Below are 11644 nucleotides of genomic sequence, written 5' to 3'. Positions count from 1 at the left end.
GCGCCCCCTGCAGCCACATAAATGGAAAAGGGGGGGAGGGAAAAGGGGGAGAGCCCATATCTCAAGACCCCCTGACCCAATGTTTACAAAACTTGGGGGTATCTTAAGAAGCTTCATCTGAAGCTCCACTGAAAGTTTGGGGTCTGTACCCCCAAAAATGCGCCCCCTGCAGCCATGGAAAGAAAAAGGGGGGGAGCCCATATCTCGGGACCCCCTGACCCAATGTTTACAAAACTTGGGGGTATCTTAAGAAGCTTCATCTGAAGTCCAGTGAAAGTTTTGTGTCTGTATCCCAAAAAATACGCCCCCTGCAGCCACAGAAATGAGCGAATGTGCACAAGCACCCCCACACACACACACACAAGGATTTCGCTCTCTCTCTCTCTCTCCCTGGCCGGGCCGCACATCAGCTGATTCCTCCAGTACTCAATCCTGACTGATTGGCCAGAAGAAGACCCAGCTTGGCCACCGATTGGCCGGGGGAGGAGAATGCTGCTTACTGACGGTTATGCTGCTTACTGATGGCCCCGAATTTGCCGAATTTATTCACGAACTCACGAACTCGCTGAATTCGGCCCCCCCCGGTTGCCCGCCAGTTTTGAGTTCGGTTCCTCCCGAACTAAAAACCACCGAATCAGGGGAAATTCGGCTGATTTTCAGTTCGGGCCGAACCGAATCAACAGCCCTATTAGGGACCTTCAAGGCTGCTAATAACACTGTAAAAGCCTTATCAAACAATTTAATGAAACCAAACTGAAAACTAAATAATGAAAGAAATCCACAGGTCTAATCAATAATTAACAGAATTTCTGGTCATAACACAAATGCATTTTTCCCAGTGGTTTTCGGGAACAATATTATAGGGGAGGGGGAGAGAGCATGAGCTTAAAAAAATTAAGGAACTAAAAACTATTAGGAAAACTATAAGAGAAAACAACAAAAATCTGTTTCATGAGCCATCAGCAAGTAGGTTGAGAATCTTCCAAGGCTTTGGTTGAACAAGCTGAGGAATTGTGCAGGGTCTTGTTTTGTTTTGTTTTTTTACCCCCAAGGCTCTGCAGCTTGCTAGGACCTGCACATAGTTCAAAGGCATCTTTAAAAATCGCTTTGTGGGGCTGTTTGTTTAGTTTTGTTCATGATATAATTAATGCACAAAATATAGACTTTAAGTAACCGCATATTCTGCTCAGTTACAGAATCTCATTTTTCTTTGTGCCTGTTTAGAACTCTTAATCAAGGGAACTTTTTAAAAGTGATGATACTGCTCATAATTCACAAATCAATGACTACTTAAGAGGGAAAGGTTCGCCAATCTCTAGCTATTACTCTTTAATCATGAAGAGACTCAGAATTTGCATAAGTAGGTGTGTCGGGTTTCTTATGAAAATTGTATGTATTCCTGTATGTTCCATTATCTCAGACACCAATAAAGCCTTGTTATTCAATACAGAACAGACATGGGGGTTTACTTTTCATGGCATTGAATACCCAAGTCAGCTGAGCCCCTGACCAACAGCATCTCTACCTTGCCTGGATATACTTCAGTTTGTTCACCCTATACCAGCCTGTCAGTGTCTCTAGATATTGATTCCATTGTTTCTTAACAAATTCCCCTGGTTTCATGTAGATAGTAGAGAGCATTGGGATACGAGATAGAAGCTTACAAAGTCCCATAAAGGCCAGGGGGAAGAGAAGTTCCTTGCACCATACTCTGGATTCTGCCCTCCAGAAGCACTGTAACCATCACAGAACATTACATCGAAATCCCACCTCAGTCAATGATTGACAAGGATGCTGTGGTCAATGGTACTGGAAGCCATGAGAATTTCAGAAGAATTAACTGGGACAGTCTGTCATCAATTAAGACCGATCAGCAACTCTGGTATGGTATGGTACAAAACCAGGTTGAAAGCCAGACTGGTAGAGGATATATTTTTATAACCATTATCTTCAAATTAAACTACTGTATGGGAAAGAAAGACCTTGAAAAAAGCTTATACATTCTCTGTCAAAAGCAACATTTAACCAGGGATGTAGTCTACAAAAGCTATATCCACTATGAAACGCATATAGTACAAGTAGTTTCACTGTGAGTTTCACTGTGTTTTTTAATACTTAAAAAAAACCAGCCCCCCTTCAAGAATGGGCTGTAAATATTCTTAAATTTTAACAAAATGAACTGATGTGGCTGGTCTACTAAAGTAAAGGTAAAGGTCCCCTGTGCAAGCACCGGGTCATTCCTGACCCATGGGGTCACATCCCGTCGTTTTCTAGGCAGACTTTGTTTACGGGGTGGTTTGCCAGTGCCTTCCCCAGTCGTCTTCCCTTTACCCCCAGCAAGCTGGGTCCTCATTTTACTGACCTCGGAAGGATGGAAGGCTGAGTCAACCTTGAACCGGCTACCTGAAACCGACTTCCATCGGGATCGAACTCAGGTCGTGAGCAGAGCTGAGTACTGCAGTACTGCAGCTTACCATTCTGAACCACTAAAACACACAGTTTAAAAGTTGGTGGAGGACCAGCTATTGCACATTTACAGAAGGTCCTTAAACAACATGTGATGATGGGAAGGGAGGGAAAGTTTCAGGTAGTGGTTTTCTTGAGGAAATGATACATATACATAGAAGTGTACCATTTTAAATTGTGAAGTATTGAAGCAAAAAAAAAAAAACCCAAAATGGAACAATACTTGATGGAGGAACAGCTATAACAATCACCTTTTTGTTGATCTGCAGGCTAATTAGATTTATAACAAATATCATACCCCATCTTTCTCCCCAATGGAGACACAAAGCAGCTTCCACTGTACTCCTGTCCTCTGTTCTATCTTCACAACAGCCCTGTGAGGAGAGCATGTCACTTTTCCATGGCCAATTGTGGACTCAACTGTTAAATAAAGATGACAGGTTACTTAAAAGCTCTCTTATTACATGTTGCCTGTCATGGAGGGATAACCTGGTCCAAGATGTTCTGATCCTTTCATTTTTGGCACCGAAACCCCCATCATCATCCTGAGGTTGGTGGCAAATTTTCAAACATTGGTCATTGTATTCTGATGAGTTATGCATACCACAGAGGATCTTAGCTTCCATTACAAATGGAATGGAGGGGGGCAGGCTGGAGATAACGTAGGCCAGAATATTTCAATTCTCTTCATTTTGGGGACGAACTCCCATGGTCACCCTAAAGCTGGTGGCCAATTTTGAGACTCCTAGCCTTATTTCCTGATGAGTTATAGGTAAAAAGGTAAAGGTCCCCTGTGCAAACACTGGGTCATTCCTGACCCATGGAGTGACGTCACACCCCGAAGTTTTCTAGGCAGACTATGTTTATGGGGTGGTTTGCCAGTGCCTTCTCCAGTCATCTTCCCTTTACCCCCAGTAAGCTGGGTACTTGTTTTACTGACCTCGGAAGGATGGAAGGCTGAGTCCACCTTGAGCCGGCTACCTGAAACCTACTTCCATTGGGATCGAACTCAGGTTGTGAGCACAGCTTTTAACTGCAGTACTGCAGCTTACCACTCTGCGCCATGGGGCTCAGTTATGCCTATCATAAATGGACAGACAGATGGACACATACTTCTATTTATTTTTATAGATGCACAGCAAGCCAGGTGATTAGTTTTGATATGATATTTGTTTGGATTACTTGTAGTGCCTTATGAGACACATGTCCCATTGTTCTCTGGCCCACACCAGATCTGTTTTTTGGAGTGCCTTGCGAGACACGTCCCATGTCACTTGACAGCACACACACATTTTCATAAATTATGACTAGTTTAAACAAGCCCATACTGTTTTCTTGCATCTTTATTTGGGAAGGGATTACTGGGGCAACTGAAGTCACACACAATGTAATGCTGAATGACTATTTCCAGCCCTCCCTGTGTTGGTTACATTGATGTTCACTCAGGTAGTAGAGCTTGTGACTTTCTCTGGCTATGCTGTTAGATAAAGCTGTACATGGTTAAATACAGATTAGATAAAAGTTTAAGGGAAAGGTGAGTTTTCTTTGGAGTTTGCCTTATAGCATGCCAGTCCCATCCCTCAAAACAATGCCAACTTCCTCCTTCTCTTGTCCCGGCCTGCATAATTATCCCCTCCAGCAATGTGACACTGAAACTTCACAAGTAGTTTACCTTGTATACACTTATCTATCATTTCATAACACTTATCATTAATGTAACTCATAATTTAACTCCTCAAAGAAAGAATGCTATGCTGGATCATACAGCAGATAATTATCTGGAGGACAACCAGAACTAGAAACAGTATTCCAAGTGTGGTCTCACCATAGATTTGTACAAGTTTGAGGGCAGCAGTTTTATTCTCTATTCCTTGTCTATGGCCAGCATGGAATTTGACTTTTTCACAGCAGCCACACACTAGGTTGACATCTTCATCGAGCGATCCACTACCAGCCCAAGATCCCTTTCTTGGTCTGTCACCTCCAGCACAGTGTATATGTGACTTTGGGATTTTTTGCCCCAACATGCATCACTTTACACTTGCTCACACTGAATCTCGTTTGCCATTTTAATGCCCACTCTTCCAGTTTGGAGAGATCCTTTCAGAGCTCTTCACAGTCCGATTTTGTTTTAACTACCCTAAATAATTTGGTGTCATCTACGGATTTGGCCACCTCGCTGTTCACCCCCAGCTCCAAGTCATTGATGAACAGGTTGAAAAGCACCCACATCTTATGCGGAATCTACATTTTTTCATATTAATAAAAGGAAAGCTACAGCCTTTGTGCCTGACAGCACGGAGTATCTGACAAATACATCAAAGAATAAGGCTCTTCGACCTGTGCCAGATCTGTTACTTGCAGTGCCTTACAAGACCCGTCCCATGGCTCTCTGGCCCATGTCAGATTCATTATTTGCAGTGCCTGATAAACCCATCCCTGTGACTGGGCCAAAAGCTCCTAATTCTGACAAACAGCCCCCCCCCAATGCCAGCAATGAGCCAGCTATGCATTCACTGCGCACTGGGCTTCCACAAATTCTACCGGACTTTGCCCCAACTATGAAAGCGCCACTACAGAAAAAGCTCCAGATGTATGGTTTATCAGTTAAAACTGTTGCTATAAACTAACCAGCACTGCATGTATCAATGCTCCTGGAGATGAATTCCAAAACCATTCCCATCAGCCTACTCAGACTGGATTTTCTCCAGGACTGAAAGTAAGGGTCAGGCTTCACCTGTGGGTGATGCCTCTGCTCCCATATTGGATATGAGCTGCCCACTGCCCGAACAGCTCCCCATCAGCTAAAGGGCAAGGCCCCAACTCTGGGACTGTAGCTGCCAATTTACTTTGCCCCCAGACAACTCTAGGCCTGACATTGTCCACAGCCTGAAATTCTCCCCATAGCAGAGTCATGCAGGGGCCACTTACTCTGCAAATTCCCCTTGTGTAAAGCCCAATACTTGATCAAGGCAGAACACTACCAAGCTGTACTGGGAGCACCATTGCCATACAACTGTTTTAAATGGTGAGCCAAGTATCCCAAGTACTTTCTGTGTGTGTTAAGTGCCGTCAAGTCGCTCCGACTCATGGCGACCCTATGAATGAAAGTCCTCCAAAATGTCCTATCTTTGACAGCCTTGCTCTGATCTTGCAAATTGAAGGCTGTGGCTTCCTTTATTGAGTCAATCCATCTCTTGTTGGGTCTTCCTCTTTTCCTGCTGCCCTCAACTTTTCCTATCATGACGGTCTTTTCCAGTGACTCTTGTCGTCTCATGACGTGACCAAAATACGACAGCCTCAGTTTAGTCATTTTAGCTTCTAGGGTCAGTTCAGGCTTGATTTGATCTATAACCCACTGATTTGTTTTTTTGGCAGTCCACGGAATCCGTAACACTCTCCTCCAACACCACATTTCAAAGGAATCTATTTTCTTCCTATCAGCTTTCTTCACTGTCCAGCTTTCACACCCATACATAGTAATAGGGAATATGATGGCATGAATTAATCTAGTCTTGGTGGCCAGAGTCACATCCTTACACTTCAAAATCTTTTCTAGCTCCTTCATGGCTGCCCTTCCCAGTCTCAATCTCCTTCTAATTTCTTGGCTGCAGTCTCCCTTTTGGTTGATGGTGGAGCCAAGGAATAGAAAGTCTTTCTAGTGGCCATTAAAAAAAAAAAAAAAAACTCTCCCATTCCCTGTCTTTGTCCTTAATATCCTCTGGATTTCAGGCTTTCTAAACAACAAGGAAAAAGAGGGCTCCACCAACTCTCCCCACCCTGTTTTGAACTTTGCAGCAGGTAGGAGATGGTTACCCAGAGGGACTTTTAGCTGGCATAACTTAGTAAGCGGATTAGCTGGCAACCCCAGATCAGTATCACAGAAACTGCTGGGTGTGACGAAGAAAGAGTAACAACTCATTCCTGAGTCTTTCGGTGGCCAGGGACACAGCGTGGCCAAGATGCTGCCATGGCGCCTCCAAAGCCGTTCCCCAGCTGCTGAAAGGCTTAAAAAAGCTGTTTATTTTTTTTCTCCTGAAAATGGGGCATTTCCCCCATTAGGGTTGCCAGGCCCCTCTTCACTACTGGTGGGAGGTTTTGGGGGTGGAGACTGAGGAGGGCAAGGTTTGGGGAGGGACTTCAATGCCATAGAGTCCAATGATCAAAGCGGCCATTTTCTCCAGGTGAACTGATCTCTATTGACTGGAGATCAGTTGTAAAAGCAGGAGCTCCCTAGCCACCACCTGGAGGTTGACAACCCTAATCACAATGGGGGGGGGGCGGGGAGGACCAGGGAATTTTGAGAATTATTCTTTACTGCCCACCTGAGGAAGAGAACTGTGCTGAAGCGCTCCTCCACTCTCAAAAGTCTGTTGCAAGAGTTCAAAGGTAGGATAGGGCCTCATAAAGCAAAAATGTTCTATTTACTGTTCCCCCCACCCCGCCACACACACACACATACACATGGAGACAGAGAACCCTGCTGAAGCACTGCTATGGTTGCCAACTCTGGTTTGGGAAATACCTGGAGATTCTAGGGGAGGGACCTAATTAGTATATAACATCATAGAGTCTACCCTCCTAAGCAGCCATTTTCTCCAGGGGAACTGCTCTCTGTTATCTACAGATGACTGTAATTCCGGGAGGTTGGCAACCTTGGCCTCCTCCCACCCTCAACTGTGACAGCCTAAAATGCATCATCATCATCATCATCATCATCATCATCAACAACATAACTACTTTTATTAGGCATTTGCATCAGTATACCATAAACAGAATTACAAAATCGGTTAAAACAGATTACATTAAAAGGACATTACTTAGAAGTACATACAAACTGCTCGCGAATCCTTTGTGCAGACAGGAGAAAACTAGCTACTTGTTGGGTAACGGTAGGGTTTCTTTCAGATAAAAGGTACATCACCGACTGCTGATCTGAAAGATTCTGTTCACTAGGCAGTAAGGGTTTAATATAAGTATTCCTCGGCCTCATGTAAAGCTGGCAGTACAACAGTATGTGAGTTAAGTGTTCAGGATCCCCAGTCTTACATGGACAATACCTATCAATAAAAGGGATTCCTTTGTATCTTCCTTGTAGAATAGCTGAGGGAAGAATGTTAAGCCTAGCGAGCATGAAAGGTCTGCAAGTGTCCGGTGACTCCAAATAAGACAAGTAGGAAGCTGCAGCTCCATAAACCTGAAATGCTAAAAGCCACAGTAAACAGATCATTGCCCAGGACCAGGCCGGGTTTAGGGGAGGAAGATCTACGATTGACCACTGTTTGATTCTGCAACACCTGAGTGAGAAGTTCTCCAAATCAGGGTCAGCCTCATTGTTCGCTGCCTTTATTGATCTTGAGGCAGCATTTGACTCAATACCCAGAGGCAGATTATGGATGAAACTGCAAGAGTCCACAGTGGATAAGAGGTGTTTGTTTTTAATGAGTGCCTTATATGGCAACACCCCTCCCTTAGGGTGAAATGCAGTAGTCTAGGGCACTTATCCAGGGTGGTGCATACCACAAGAGGAGTCAAGCAGGGCTGTATTTTGGCCCCTGTGTTATTTATTTTCTATATCAATGGGTTAGTCAGTCAGCTGAACAACCCAGACTTTCACCCCCCGAGAGTAGCATTTAGACACATTCTGGTTCTTCTGTATGCAGACGACGCAGTGATACTATCTAGTACATGGCTTGGAACTGGGGTATGTGATGGACGATTTGGCCCTGGAATTAAGATTACAGGGAGAGGCCCTCCTGACTGTCCCATCAATCAAAGACGCTGATTATGTGGGTACATGGGAGAAGGCCTTTTCAGTGGCAGCCACACAATTATGGAACAACCTCCCCAGGGAGGTGCGCCTGACCCCCTCACTTTTGATCTTTCAGAGGCAATTGAAGATAATTTTGATTAAGTTTGATTAAGTTTACTAGCAGTCCTGAACTGTGATTTTAAATTTTGGGTTTTATCTTTGAGTTCGCAATAAGTAGATGTCACACAAATAAGCATGCTATCTTACCTTCTCTGTGCTCCTTCCGCAGTTTATCCCTAACCATGTCCTCTAAAGCTAATTCTCAATCATGAAACATTTTTGAGTGCCTCAGTATGGCATACCAAAACCTAACTCTGAACTGTCGGCTAAATATAAGCATCTGCCTTCATAGGATACCCAGGACAGTTGTCCAAACAAAGGCTCAAATCAAATTGGGCTGGAAATTTTTTACTGCCCCAGATCCTCCTGCCCCACCTTTGTCTTTATCTCCTGGTGTTGGCCATCACTGCCTAGACTTGTTGCAATATGACTGAAGGCGGGGCCTCTGCAGATATACTTTAATGTAATCAGAGTTAACTAGCGTTCAACTTTCTAAGGCAGACACATCATTTTTACCTGGCTGTGTGTAAACCAGTGTGTGCAAAGAGGGTGTGCTAAGCGGGGAGAGAAGCTGGTGCAAGAGACTAAGAAGGGGTAAGCGTGCATATTTTTGCCTGAGGATGTTGGATTCTTGACCTTTTGAGGGGGTCTTTTTGTTCAAAGTTTGTTTTTGGCTCTTGCTGTGTGTGCTGACCTGGTAGGAGAAACTTGTGTTGCTGGAACTGAGTCATCTGATTCAACCTCGTATTTCCTGAAGGTTGAGGGAGGGTTAATCAGAATGTAGTTTGGAAATTGTAAAGTTTTTTTTTCTCATTTGTTCATTTGATCATGCCGTTGAGGCTAGGGCTGTCTACCTGGAGAAGCATAGAGAGATAAGAGGTACGTGAATTAAACTTTCAGGGACCGGACAGACCTGCCCCACTCCTGTGATCACAATTCCTCTGCTGTCTTGGAGACTTGACAGTCTTCAAATAGCCTGAGGAGCAGGGAAATTATCTCTTAGAAGGGAACCCTTCTTTGGATGATGAACCAATGTCCTCTTCTATCAAAGATATCCCTTTGCGGTTTTAAGCACTCAAAGTTCTTTCTCTAGTACCCTTCCTTTAAGAAAAACAAATTCACTTCATGACCAGCGGGAGGTTTTGGAGGCAGAGCCTGAGAAGAGCAGGGTTTGGAGAGTGGAGGGACTTCAATGCCATAAAGTCCAATGGCCAAAGCAGCCATTTTCTCCAGGTGAACTGATCTCTGTCGGCTGGAGATCAGTTGTAATAGCAGGACATCTCCAGCTAGTACCTGGAGGTTCAATAAACACGATGTGTACTGATATAAGGCATGCAATCCTAAAGGAAATAATTCTCAGTACACAGCCACTGATAATTACAAATATATTCACTACTGTAATTCACTTACAACATAAACATCAATGTGTATACAAGTTACCAACGTTTCACATTCAATAACCTATCTTTGGTTGTCAATTCAGTTCACGGAGATCCTGGAATCAGAAAACACTGTTGGTAATAAGTGAAGCGTTCCGGAGGGATGGTTAATGTATGTTCAAGCAAAAATTGCCCTGTTGCGATGGAAAGATGCACACGGAGTTGCGATCAGCTGGTTGGTGCTAGCCAATCACGTAGCTGAAATCCCGCTTGCTGGATCGGCTAGCTAGCCTGGATCTCTCATCTGCTGTATAAGCTAGCGTTGGATTTATGAGTTGCTGGTGCTGTGCATCACAGACAATGATATTTGCACATAGATATTACAAGATTCCGGTATATACTTGTTTCACATTGACTTGCTTCCTCAGACTGTGCAATTAAATCTACAATATCAATAAACATATTAGCATGCTAATCCACCCCCTATTTAGTTTACACCCATTAAGTTTAAATGTTAACAAAACTTCTTACCTGACTGCAATATTGTGACTTGCCTTTTCAGACCTGCAGCCTTTTGGCTTTTTTTAAAAAAAAACTGTGCCAGGGATTAGTAAATTACTATCATTTTCCAGATGAGTTTTCAGAGAGGTTCCTCTAGTTTCAGGATTTTATGTTTGTTCCCTGCCAAGGTGGCACTCTATTATTGTAGGTCTAAAATGGATCAGAAAGGCAGGGATAAAAAAAGTCACAAACATCGAATTCTGGCTGAATTCACTTGGAACCTGGGGGTTGTTTAAAGGACAGGCACCAGCAGCTCTGTTGCAAATTTGGTTCAGTTTGCTTGAAAAATAGCCTTTCACCCCCTTGAAAGATTCCCCATAGGAAATAATAAAGCCAAATAATATCAGAATCCTGGGAGGGGGCGGGTAAACGACCCATATCTGAGAGCCAGCATGGTGTAGTGATCAAGAGCGGTGGAGTCCAATCTGGAGAACCAGGTTTGATTTCCTGCCCCTCCACATGAGCAGTGGACTCTAATCTGGAGAACCTCCACATGCAGCCTGCTGAGTGTCCTTGTGCTAGTCACAGTTCTCTCAGAACTCTCTCATCCTAACCTACCTCACAAGGTACCTGTTGTGGGGGGGGAGGGAGGGAAGGAATTTGTAAGCCACTTTGAGACTCCTTTCAGTAGACAAAAGAGGGGTATAAAAACCAACTCCTCCTCTTCTTCTGAATACCAAGTTGGTATTTGAAAACGAGCTAACTAGAAATGCTGATATTTTCCAGATCCCTGAGAACTGGATCTGAAAAATATCATATTTATTTTAAGGTACGCATCACTACATATGTATGCACAATCTGTTTTACGCTGTAGTGGTAGTAGTAGTAGTAGTAGTAGTAGTAGTAGTAGTAGAAGAAGAGTTGGTTTTTATATGCCGACTTTCTCCACCACTTAAGGCAGAATCAAACCTGCTTACAATCACCTTCCCTTTCCCCCCCCCATAACAGACACCTTGTGAGGTAGGTGAGGCTGAGAGAGTGTGACTGGCCCAAAATCACCCAGCTGGCTTCATGTGGAAGAGTGGGGAAACCAACCCGGTTCACCAGATTAGCATCCGCCGGTCATATGGAGGAGTGAGGAATCAAACCCGGTTCTCCAGATCAGAGTCCACCACTCCAAACCACCACTCTTAACCACTACACCACGCTGGCTCATGAGTCAGAACTCATGAGAGCATAAGGACTTCCCCATTCACTGCATTAATGTTTCTGAATGGGGAAGCTCATGGTTAGCTAGAGTCCTCATAGTTACACAGAAACCCATATAGAGTTATGACTAGAGAGGATTTAATATATATAGGTTGTCAGCATTATTAATGAAAATATTTGTGTGCATTTTTCTTTGTTTTCTTTCTTGTCCACCTCC

Source organism: Euleptes europaea, chromosome 5, assembly GCF_029931775.1.
Source record: "Euleptes europaea isolate rEulEur1 chromosome 5, rEulEur1.hap1, whole genome shotgun sequence".
Taxonomy (NCBI): domain Eukaryota; kingdom Metazoa; phylum Chordata; class Lepidosauria; order Squamata; family Sphaerodactylidae; genus Euleptes; species Euleptes europaea.
This window is presented reverse-complemented; position numbering follows the sequence as displayed.